Source organism: Tursiops truncatus, chromosome 7 (assembly GCF_011762595.2).
Source record: "Tursiops truncatus isolate mTurTru1 chromosome 7, mTurTru1.mat.Y, whole genome shotgun sequence".
NCBI lineage: Eukaryota > Metazoa > Chordata > Mammalia > Artiodactyla > Delphinidae > Tursiops > Tursiops truncatus.
The window spans coordinates 851,035-863,610 of record NC_047040.1 but is presented as its reverse complement, the minus strand read 5'-3'; the positions used below and the strand labels follow the sequence as shown (position 1 = coordinate 863,610).

Sequence of the window (12,576 nt, the reverse complement as noted above, 5' to 3'; positions counted from 1 at the left end):
TATTTCAATGGCATTTAAGGAGGGAGAGAAGATAAATTAGAAAGGATGAACCAAACACTGAATTCTATATAATTCTACCTATGTAACTTCTGAAACAGGCCAAAAATGAGCAGAATAGCACATTATTTAGCAATCTAGAGCTAAATAACAACAGTAACAACAACAAAAAGTAACAACAAACAGCTAAAGGGAGTTGAAAGAGGTTGCAGATAGACAGCAAAAACTGCTGATTCCCTAAATGAGTTTTGTAGATACATTCGACTCTTCCAAATCATGTTCATATTTTACCTAAAAGAATTATTTTAAAAATAATTACCAAATGGTTCAGGGAAAGAGGGAGAGAGAAAGCTAGCTCACTTTTGGTTGACAAGCGCTGGTGTGCATGAAAACAAAAATCAGTTTTGCTCATTAAAATTAATATTTCAAAACTGATGGGGGGAGAAAGGTGATTGAGAGACTCCCATCTCTGGCAATATGATGGATGAAATACCCTCCTATTAGAAATCACCTAGAAATTTGGGATAAATAACAAGCATCAGAATAAAAGAAGAGAATTCTGGAAAAGGGGGGAAAAGAGGAAGGAGGAGCTGAAATGAAAGTGGGGAGCCCATCCCACAAGCCCACCCAGAAGGAAGCTGCAGGCGTTTGCTGATGCCAGAAATGCAGAGAATTGGGTTTCACCTGCTGAGTGGGGGGATGGGAGACAGCCTCAAACACAGGCAGTCGGGACTGGAATCAAATGTCACAAAAAGTTGGATCCTGCAAAGTTACAGCCCCTGTGGAGTGGAAGGCTGGGGAAAGCCATCTGCCGTCAAAGGGATGTGGGCATTGGTCTGAAGGACTCTCAGCTCCATTGGTGAACAAGCCAGTGCTTCTGAGAATTTGAGGCCACAGCCCTGACCTCATGCAGGCTTGGGTCTAAATTCACCAGCACGATCAGGGAAGCCCAAGGTTGAGAAATTAGCTCAGAGTAGGTCTCAGGTGTTGCACCCAAAGCATCTCACAAAGGCAGATACAAATCCTCCTTGGAAACAGCTTCCTACCCTTGGGGTCCCAGTATTCCTAGAGATGAAGATCTGTCAAATAGCAGCTGATGGTGAAATATTACCCGACACAGAGATGAAATTCACCATGAGAATCAGGAAAAAAGGAAAAGAAAACCAGAACTAGATCCTCAAGGACCTCAGATGTTACAACTGTCAGATACAGGTTACAAAATAAGTGCACTTAAAATGTTTACAGAAATAAGCAGGAATGGGAAATAGTGCAGTAAAACACGAGGGAAAAGCCATGCAGAACTTTTAGATATAAAAATGTAATCCTTTAAATTTTCAAACTTAGCAGACCCGTTAATCAGCAAATTAAGTGGAGCTGAACAGAGAATTAATGAAGTGGAAAATATGTCAGAAAAAATTACCCAGAATGGCCCCAGAGAGACAAAACGATGAAACCATAAAACAAAGGTTAGGAGTCATGCAACATGGAATGATTCATTAATTTACCACAGCAGTTTTAACACACCTCGCACTAACTGACAGATCAAGCAGACATATAATTAATGAGGATGCAGAAGATTTGAACAACATAACGATCATGAACTAATGAACATACGTGCTCCCTTGCCCTCAAAAATTAGAGACATACTTTTCTAGTACATAGGGGACATTTTCAATATTTTACCTTGTCGTAGGCCATAAAGCAACTCCCAATAAATTTCAAAGACTCTGTATCAAATCATCATGTAATTTGAACACAATTAAATTAAAAATCAATAAAAGATCATTAAAACCCATATGTTTAGAAATTAAAAAAATAAACTTCTAAATAACTAACACACAAAACAAAAAATCACTACAGAGTTATAAATAAACTTAGTAGTAAATGATCATGCAAATACTACCAGCAAAATTTATAGCACTTCCACATCCAGCCATGAAGGAGTTACAAGGACCATACTTAACCTCCCACTGTGAACAACGACTAGCAAACTGGACAAAATAGATGAAAATGACTGTTTTCAGACATGGCACAAAAAGCACTGAGAGGAGGGAAACATATGAGTCTCCCTTCCCTCCAATCACTCCAAATCTTCCCAGAGACAATGTACAGACCTCAGGCACTGGGAGGTGGGACCCAAACAGCTCAGCAACTCTGATGAGTTGGGGAGATGGAAGTCAGAGTTTGGGTAGGTTGCAGCTGCTGGAATCTGTGGGTCAGAGTTCTGGAAAGGAAACAGTTGCTCAATAATAGAGCTCCAGAAATCTGCATAGGGATCCCCTTGCATCTTTGTAGACTACTAGTCCATGCCCATGGACCGGACAAAGAAGACTGAAGACTGAAGACTTCCCAACGCTCACACAAAGTCAGAAGACATCTGTGCTTCCACCAGCCAGAATACAGTTCTCTTGGTCCCTCCATCCCAGGCCCCCAGACATTCAGTAGAGACTCCAAAGAAATCATACTTTAGTGTGGGCTTAACTAGTCCCAAAGTGAAATCTATCCTCGAGCAACTCTGTAAAAGCTTAAAATCAGGCCTTGAAGGATCAAATAAGTCCTCAAGTAATTTAACTGCTTTTGCCAAAACAAAGCCCAACATTCTTTACAGGAAGAAAGCATAATTCAGATGCTCCACAATGTAGAAATGTCTAGAATTCAATTTTAAAAATTACTACACGTGCCAAGAAGCCAGAAAAGATGACCTATAACCAGGAGAAAAATTTGTCAGTAGGAACTTGAATTTTCCTACAATCATTAAATAAATTGACTCAATAGTTTAAAATATTAACCACCAGAAAAGTAGAAGACTCAGATACTTTTTATGAGTTCTACCATACATACAAAAGACCAGATATTTCCAATCTTATACAAACTATTTAAGAGAACAGGAAAAAGAGAGGGAAACAGAGGGAGAAAGTTTATATCCCCAACTCATTCACTGAGGCTAATATGACCTTGGCATCAAATTAGACAAAGAACATTTGAGAAATGACCAATTTCACTGATGAACATAGATAAAAAAGTTCAAAATATTAACAAGAAAGTCCAGCAGAAAATAAAAAAGATAATGCAGTAGGTTTGTTTCAGGAATACCAGTATGGTAATATAATGCATGGCTTAACATTAGGGTATCTATTAATACAATTCAGGATTAAAGGAGAAAAAGGCCAAATGAGGTCCTCTATAGATACTGAAGGAGCATTCAGTCATTTTCAAAATCCATTTGTGATAAAACTCTTGGCAATAGAAGGATAAAACTTCTTTAATCTCATAATAGGTATCTAGTAAAAATCTACCCAAACACCACACTTAATGGTGAAATAGTAGGAACATTTCCTTTAAATTCAGGAACAAGTTCCGGATGCCTGCTGTCACCACTTGTATTCAACATTGTAGCAGAGGTTCTTGCCAGAGTGATAAGGCAAGAAAAAGGAATAACATGGGCAAAATATGGGTTGGAAAAGAATAAAACAACTTGTCATTATTTGCAGACTATTTGCTTATCTACACAGGAATCAAGAGGATCCAGAGACATATTATTTTAATTATTTAATTAGTGGGAAGGGTCAGCAAAGTTGCTAGGAAACAACCATGTTAGTATGCACTAGAGACAAGAGTTTAAAAATATTTTTTAAGGTGGCATTTAAAAAATAACCAAAAATATAAAGTACCTTCATAGGAATAAATGTCACAAAGGATACATACAACTTTTATGAGGAAAACTTTTAAACTTTACAAAAACATTATAGAAAATCTAAATAAATGAAGAACTACAACCTGTTCATGAAAAAGAAATTTAAATGTCTTAAAAATGTTTATTTTCACCCAAATGAATCAAAACATTCAATGTAATTTCAAATGAAATCACAAACAAGTCTTTTTATGAAACTGGACAGATTGCTTCTAAAAATTTATATGGCATAAGATACTACAAATACCAATAACAAGCTTGAAGAAACACAAGAGGGTGGGAAGCAGCCGCATAGCACAGGGAGATCAGCTCGGTGCTTTGTGACCGCCTGGAGGGGTGGGATAGGGAGGGTGGGAGGGAGGGAGACGCAAGAGGGAAGAGATATGGGAACGTACGTATATGTATAACTGATTCACTTTGTTATAAAGCAGAAACTAACACACCATTGTAAAGCAATTATACCCCAATAAAGATGTTTAAAAAAAAAAGCAGCACAAGAGGTAGAAGGCAATAGGCCCCACTGATAACAAGACAATATAGAGCTGTAGTCATCAAGACAAGGTGGCTGGGACAAGCCGGTCACCACCATTGCAACAGACGGGCCCAGAAACAGACCTGCACACAGCCCTTCTGACAAGGAGGCTTTACAGGCTGATGAGAAGAGAAAGGGGTGCTGACCCAGGGATGCTGAGAAAACAGGTGTCATGGACTGAATGTCTGTGTTCCCCCCAGATTCCTACGTTGAAACCCTACCCTCCAGTGTGATGGTGTTGGGGGCGGGGCATTGGGGAGGCTATAGGTCATGAGGATGGAGCCTCATGAATGGGATCATCGCCCTAAAAAGGTCCCAAGAGAACTTGCTCCTTGTCTCTGCTCAGCCATGTGAAAACACAGTGAGTCAGCCACCCGCAACCCAGAAGAAGGCTCTCACCAGAACCTGGCCGTGCTGGTACCGCGACAATGCTGCACCCGGACCAAGCTCACGCCCTCATCCTGTACGTCCAGCCTCAGAGCTGTGAGAATTAGTTTCTGTGGTTTTTAAGCTCCCCCGTCTGTGGTACTCTGTTATAGCAGACTAAGACAGACCAGCACAACTGGCCAGTCCTACAGAATTAGAGCCCTTTTTATTCCAAAACAACTTCCATGCAGACTGAAGACCTAAATGCGAACAACAAAGTTCTGGAAGAAACCAAACACTGTTCTCTCCATGCTCACCTTTAAGAAGGATTTCTAAGCCCATGGAAGACACCAAAAGGAAAAGTCCAGGCATCGAGATACCATTGAAAGGGTGAAGAGAAGCCCACCCACCTGGAGATGTCTGTAGCCCATATAATCAACAAGAATTCATGTGCAGAACATATAAAGAACAGACAAAATCAAAGAAAAGAGACACAAAAGAAAAAATGGGCACAAAGATATGAACAGGCAAATTACAGGACAAGATACTCAACCACAATAGTAATTAACAAAGTGTTGTCTAAAACCATACCCAACGGATCACAACATTAAAACGTCTGACAACCCCAACTGTTACAAGGATACAGCAACAGGAACTTACAGATCACCTGGGAAAAGCTCATTGGTTCAACCGCTTTGAAAACAACACGGCAATTTTCTAGTAAGGCCGCAGACCACATGGCCAGCAGCTGTGCAACTAGAGGTGTTGTGCATGAGTCCAGGAGTTGAGAGGGAGGGAATGGAGATGCCTAAATGCCCCATACCTGGGGACCAGTCAGTCCTACGGGAGCTCCATCCAGACGCAAAAGTGAATGACGCATCCTAGGGGATCTCACAAACGTGGTTCAGGCAGCAACGTGCAGACAAGTGGACAGGGTGAGACCAGCCAGTAGAGCCGCACACTCCTGGCAACACTACTGAGAGCCCAGGGGCAAATCATGGATTCTGAGAATGCTGACGCCGAATTCAGGGTGGCAGGGAGACCCCTGGTCAGAGGTCCAGCCGACTGGGGCCAAGGCCTCGACGTGGACCTCCAGGATGCCAGCAGCACGGGCGGAACTCTGCACGATCCTGTGGCCCCATGTGCAAAGTGGGTAAGACAGGCCCTCCCCCGACTCCATGAGGATTAGGGGAGCGGTCCTCTGTAGCACAATAGCACGGGCCTCCGGGGGCTCTAGGCTGAGGGCTCATGGACCCAGCAGTGGGCAGGAGTGGGGAGTGAGGCTGAAGAGGGGGCGCTGGGTGCAAGTCTGCCTGTGGAACCACCACTTCGATGGTGAAACCCTCACCCCTTTCCCTGCCTCCTCTTCAGAGGGCCGTGGCTTCCAAATCCTCAGGCAAAAGGTAGGAGGCTCTTCCCTACAGAAACGGAAGAAAACACCAGGCAAGAGTGATGTCCTCAATGTGGACGCTGGCCCCCTGCACTCTGGCGCTTGGGACACAGCTTGGCATCCAGCTCCCACACCTTTGCCTAAAGCAAACCTGCCACTGGGCATCCCCCACCCCACACTCGGCTCCAGTTGGAATCCCACCCAGATCGCAGGAAACCTTCCACTACCCAGCAGGCCACCCGGCGGCTTCAAAGTGAGAGACCAGTAAACCAGCAGAAAACAAGCCCTGTGAGAAAGGGTAAAACCATGAGCAAAAACAAGCAAACCGACAAAAAACCTTTATAACCTGACTCAGAATGTTTCAAGATGCTACATTCTCAAAACAAGAACAGGATGCTATGAAACGGGAACACTTAGAGACAAGGAAGACGGTTCTTTTAGAGATAAACAGTGTGAATGCTGAAACACAAAACTTCCCCAAAGAACTCGAAAATGAAGTCCAAAAATTGTCCAGAAAGTCGGACATAAACGAGGAGACAGAATGAGAGAAAAGGCCAGAACACAGAAGACCAATGCCTGAATTCAAGGAGGAAAACAGAAAAAATGAAAGGGAAGAAACATGAACAGATGAAAGAATAGAGCTTGTCTTCAGCTGAAAGGTCCCACCGAGCACCAGTAAACACATAAACCCACACGTAACCCAACTGCATGGATGGTCAGGAGTCCGCAGATGAAGAAAGAATCCTAAAAGATTTCAGGAAGGAAAGTCGAGTTGCTGACAAAGGCTTCTCATAGGTGACTGGATGCAGACAGTGACGATGACAAAGGCTTCAGGGTGATTTACCAACAAAAAGTGCTCCCAGACAAAGCATCGACCAGCGTGAGGACAGAGCGAAGACACGCTCTAGAAGCCGAGGACTCATCACCCTGTTTAGGATGTCACACAAGGATGCGCTTGAGCCAAACAGGACAGGAAACTAAGAAAGAAGCAGCTCCGGGGCCAGCGGACAGAGTCCAGCCCAGGGGATGCAGCGGGCAGCAGGAGGGGGGTGGCTTCCGGGGCTGAGAGCGCCAGGAAAGAGGGGACTCAGCGGAAGAGAGAATGTGATTGAGAAGCTGGGGAAGGTGAGGATGAAAGGGATGCATTCAGTACAAGAAAGGGACAGCTGAGATCGCCCACCGCACCACTGCTCGTCCCGGAGCTGCCGCCCTCCTGGGCACAGCCTCGGCCGTGGTACAGCCCTGGACCCAGAAGCAGGTGGAGAGTGAAGACCAGATGACACTAGCAGCTGAGTCACCCTCTGCCCCAGCCCCATGATGGCCCCCAGAAGCATGGTCCCCACTGACCCACAGGCCTTGAGCCTTGATGACCAAGCCCTGCCCCTCACCATCCTGGCTTGAGCTGATGACAGATGGGGAAGGAAACTGAGGACTACCTGAGTGTTACTTGCAGGGCTGAGACTGGGGTGGGGGGCCAGGACTCCTGACACCCCTGAGGATAGGCCAGAGGCTGGGCTAGGGGAGGGGGCCTGCAGGGAGCTGGGCCTACAGGAGCAGTTGGGGCATCCCCACCCTTATCCCAGAGCTGCATTTCAGGAGCCCTGGCAGGTCCTGATGGAAACACAGAGACACACAGACAATCCCCACCCCCGACCGAGAGGCAGCTGCTCGCCCTGGGGCCACAGGAAACGAACGCCTTGGGCTAAAGCCACTGGCCCAACAAGGAACCGGCATTTACGGAGTGGCCACTGCGTGTAAGGCACTGTGCTGGCACGGGATGGGGTGGCAATGGGGTGGGGGTGGGGGGAGCAGAAAGTGCTAGAAGAGCAAAGTTTTTGGCGTCAGAGGCAGCTGGGGTGGAACCCCAGGTCCTCTGTGACAAGTCACATGCTTTCTCAGGAGCCTCAGCCTCTAAATCTGGAAAATGGGTGCGATGCCACCTGCGCGTTGAGGTGTTGGGAGCGCGGACAAGGTGGCACACGGAGGTGTGCAATGCAGTCTGCCCCGATCAGTGTTCCCTTCCTCCTCACTGACCCCCAAACTACCTACGTGGGGTGGGGTGGCCCTCAGGGGTGCTTACGGCAGGCTTCAAGGTGCTGGCAGCACTGGAGGGGGGCGGGAATCTCACAGTGGGGGCTTATGTGGAGTGCTCCAGGGGAGAGAGGACCAGGCAGGAACAAGCCGGGTGAGGGCTGCAGAATCTGTGTGTGTGAGTGTGTGTGAGAGCGTGTGTGTGAATGTGTGTGTTTGCGCGCGCGTGTGAGTCTGTGTGTATCTGTGTGTGTGAGCGTGTGTGTACACGTGTGTGTGTGAGTCTGTGTGTGTCTGTGAGTGTGTATCCGAGTAGCAGCTCCAGTCAGCCCAAGAGCCAAGTGGGGAAGGTGAGGAGTGAGAACAGGAGGCCAGGGCTGGGGTGTCCTGAAACCTAGGTAGAGGGAGGGGCAGGGGGGCGTTTCCCCACCTGGGGCTCCTGAGCAGGGGATGAGGCGGGGGCGGGGACCCAGGGTTCAGCCGGCCCAGACACGAGGACAGGATTAGGAGATTAAATCCAGCAGAGGCATTAGAGAAGCAGCAGGCAGAAGCGGGGCCCAGCCACGCAGGCGGTGTGTCCTTCCCAATCCCAGGGGTGACACCTCGGAGGCCGCAAGGGGAGTGGCTTCCGGCAAGCATGGGGGGGGGCAGCTGGGAGGGAGCGGGCTCAGGGTGGTGTGTGTCGGGGGAGGGGAAAGCCCACAGGAGGGGCTGCGGAAAACCCCAGAGGGGTCAGGAGGCTCAGCCTCGGCTGACCGCTGACCTTGACCGTACCCTCCACCCTTCCAACGTCTCCATTACTCTGGGCTGGGGAGCTGGGGGAGCCCGGGGTCAGCCAGCGGCCCCTCAGCCCGAAGCCAGGACCCTGGTGGTGCTCAGCAAACCCACTAGAACAGGTGGGACGGTGCAGCACACCTGCCACCAGCCCCATCCCCGCCCCCTGCCCTGGGCCTGCCTGTTCGGGGTGAGGCCAGGTGGGAGGAGTTCCACCAGCTAACTGGACAGAACCACGTACTGAGCAGGCCCAGCAGCCCGGCGGCGCCCCTGGGCACCCTGGCAGAGCAGAGAGGTTTGCGGGAGGGCACGGTCCGGCCCCTCCAGCATTCTCAGAGGTGCTCCAGAGTATGGGGCAGGGGAGACAGTGGGAGTGGCCCACCTGGGTAGGGGTGGTGAGCCTGGTCCTTTGGGCCGAAGAATACTGAACGGGGAGTGCTCTAGGGAGCACGTAGGACTGGGCAGGAGGGCAGCCACGCACTCATCCTGGGGGTCACTCGCTGCGGAGCGACCCCTGGCCAGCCACTCTCCCTCCCAGGGGAGGCAGCCCAGGCCCCTCCAGACTCAGAAGGGTCTCAGGTCTGAAGGGCTTGGCAGGCCTGAGCACAGGCCCTGGTCAGTCAATCCTAAAGTCCAGGGTGGGGTTCCCAGCGCTGGTAGCCCTTCCACAGGCCCCAATCCTGTGACAGCAGGACCGCATGAGAATATCCCCCCCCGCCACGCCCAGCTCACCCACCTTGGCTGGCCTATTTGAGCTGAATGGGCCTAGGCAGACTGCCCCATCCCTTCTGAGCCTTCTCCTGAGGCTATGCCCCCCATCTCCACCTCCCCCCCACTCCCGGTCCCTCCCCCAGCCCCATCCCACACTCCACAGAGCCCAGGGGAGGACTTCCCTGCTCCACGTCCAAAGGACGTGGTCAGCCCTGGGTCAGCAGTGGTGACACCAGGGGGACTGAAGGGGGACGAGGCTGGGGGGCTGGACCCCCTGCACCCAGTGAGTCTGGGTGTGACTCCCACTGCGCCCCACCTCTGGGCTTCAGGCAGAGCCTCGGCTTCCACCTGGCCGTGGCTGGCCCATCGGGAGGCCCCAGGACGGGCAGTCTATGGGCCACTCCTGCGGGGGGAGGTGGAAGGACGGACACTCAGCAGGGGTAGCAGCCAGTGGGTGGACACAGCAGGCATCTGGCAGGCCCTCCTCAAAGGGGCCCTCCCTGGGAGCCTTGGGGGGGGAGGGGCCCTGACCCCACACCGACCCTCCCTCTGTCCTGTGGGCCGCGCCCCACAGGCAACTCCCTGCTCACCTTCAGATCCAGGCATAGCATGGGATGGAGTTTCTAGTCCCTTCCCTGGCTCTGACCCAGTACCCTCACCAGACTTCACACCCAGGTAGAGACTGACTGTCCCCTCCACCTCGTCTGGGTCTCTCAGCCAGTGGCCTCCTTGCAAGCATCAGCCCCTGAAGGTTCCTGGATCTCGACCCCAGCCAAGTGCAGTCCTGAGATCCGGCCCTGGCCCCAGCAGCATCCTTCACCCTACACCGCAGACACTGCAACCCGCTGCAAGTGCCGCACCTGCTTCATTCCTGACTACCCCCATCCCTCAGGCTCAGCTAAGGCGGGTGGCCGACCACACCTGCAAAATGGCCGCCGCAGGTACAGCCCCAAGCCCCCACTCCAGACCCCAGAGCTTCCCTTCAAACCTGCGGCGGCTTTCTCAGCCCGAGAGGGGGATGGGTACGGTTGCCCCGGTAAAGGGCCCTCAGCCAGCTCGACAGCAGGGAGAGGATGGGTTAGGTGTGACTGTCCTGCAGAAGCGCGCGCTGGGTGTCGCGCTGACTCCCCAGGGTTAGGACAGGGGCAGCCCTGCGCCGCAGGGGCCTCTCCGCACCACCTCCTCTCCGCAGCCTTAAGATCCAATCCTTTGCTCTAACAGGCCTTTATCCCAGCAATGCAGGCATCCCCTGGAGGGGGCGGCCGCTTAGGGAGGGTCCGCGGGTCTCTGTGGGAAAGTCCTTCTTCCCGGGAACGTGGGCGCGCATCGGGTCCGCGCCGGGGCGACGTCGCGCCCGCGCCAGGCAGGCCCCATGACTTGGCATTCCCTCCTTCCCCTCCCCCTTCCGCCCCTGCGGCCCGAGGTCCCCCAGCCCACCCAGCGCCAGGCAGACTGCGGACCCTCCCTGCCCGCCGCCAGGGCTGCGCGGCGGGTTTGGAGGGGAAGTAAGGGCGACAGGCAGCTTAAAGGACTAGCGAAAGGGTCTAAGCTGCAGTGTCCCTGTCATCCGAGCTCAGGCGCCTGGGGAGCGCCGCCAGCCGAGACGTCGCGGCCCCGCAGCCCCCTCCCCTCCTGCAGGCCACACCTGTTACTGGGGCGCTGGCTGCGTGGAGGCAGGCCGCATCCACAGGCGGCCCCTCCCAAACCGTGGGTCTTTCTGGAAGGGAGACGGGGTCTCTTGGGAGGAGGACGCGACTTGGGGTGGGGCGATGGGCAGTCTCGGAGGTGCGCACCAAGCTGGCGGCCCAGCCCTCCCGCCGCAGCCCCCGCCCGCCCCGCCCGCCTGCCCGCCTGCCTGTTTGGCTCTCGGCTCCAGCATCCGCCTTCCCCCACCCCGGGGACCAGGGCCTCTGCTCGCGCCCGGCCGCCCTGAGTGCCCTCCCCTCAGGCCTGGCCGCTGCAGTCGCGCCCCCTCCCGGATGCCCCATCCGCATCCTCTCGCCTTCTCTCCATCCCTCCCCTCCCCCGCCGGTCCGGTCGCAGTCCCGGCCGCATCCCTAGGAATGGCTCCACTCCAGGGGAGGGGAGGATCGGCGAAGGGGGGGAGGGTGTCTCGAGATGCAGCCAGCTGCCTGCGCCCTCCCCGTAACGACCCCCGCCCATCCCAGACGAGAGTCCCCCTGCAGCCGGGGCCGCATCGGAGGGGCCTTTCCGGAGGGCCCTGCCCAGCTGCTAAAGAAGGGCGGACACCCCAGAATTTGCACCATTGTTCTCCGCGGGGACGGGGGAGGGTCGGGGGAAGGGAAGGGGCCGCGCGGCGCCAGCGCCTCTGGCCGAGAAGAGGACGCCAGCGCAGGGCGCGAGCTCCCCGCCCCGGGGCGCAGACGATGCAGGTGCAGGATGCGGGGTGCAGGTTCTGGACGCGGGGCTCGGGAGGCCGGGAGAGCCGCTGCCCTACCTCTCCGGCGTCAGTGGCGGCGGCCCGGCATGAGCACGGGCATGGGCGCGGGTCCCCGAGCGCGGAGCTGCTGCCGCTCCCGGGCTGCTCTCGGCGCTCTGACGGCGGCACCGCGTGACGGCTGCGGGCCCCCGGCCCGGCCCGCCCCGCGCCCCTCCCGCCGCGCTGGTTGGCTGCGCGCGGCGCCCAAGCCCCAGCCGCCAGCTGGTTTGTCGCGCGGGGAGAGGGACGGGCGTCGCGGCTGCGGCGGGGATGGGGCTGGGGCCGGGCTGTGACATCACCGCTGACACCGCGGTGCGATAGGTGGGGGAGTGGGGGACCGACACCCGGGCCCGGACGCGCCGCCCCCTCCCCTGGCGCAACCCTGGGCCCCCCCCACCCCGACTCGGACCCCTTTCAAGTGAAACCACTAAATCTTCACCTGCCCCACCCGCGATGCCAGCAGTACAAACGCATCGACGCTGAGGGACAAAACTCGCGTTTGTCCCTCCGAGGGCCTCCCTCCTTGCACCGTGGAGGGGCTGTCGGGGGTGGTAGCCATACTGACTTCTAGGTGTAACAGGTGAGTTTTCAATCGCGCCTGGCGTCTGGGCCAGAGCCCTGGAGGGAGACCAGAGCATCGCAGA

The 12,576-nt window shown here is 53.6% G+C and overlaps 1 protein-coding gene across 1 annotated transcript in view; it reads right to left on the bottom strand.

Moving 5' to 3' along the window:
• KIF1A (kinesin family member 1A) overlaps window positions 1-12,042 on the bottom strand; it is an 89,736-nt gene extending 77,694 nt beyond the window's left edge. Inside the window, exon 1 of the mRNA XM_073807020.1 lies at window positions 11,951-12,042. The gene's annotated coding sequence lies outside the window, so the exon portion shown is untranslated. The remainder of the gene's footprint in view (window positions 1-11,950) is intronic.
• Window positions 12,043-12,576: the final 534 nt, after the last annotated feature.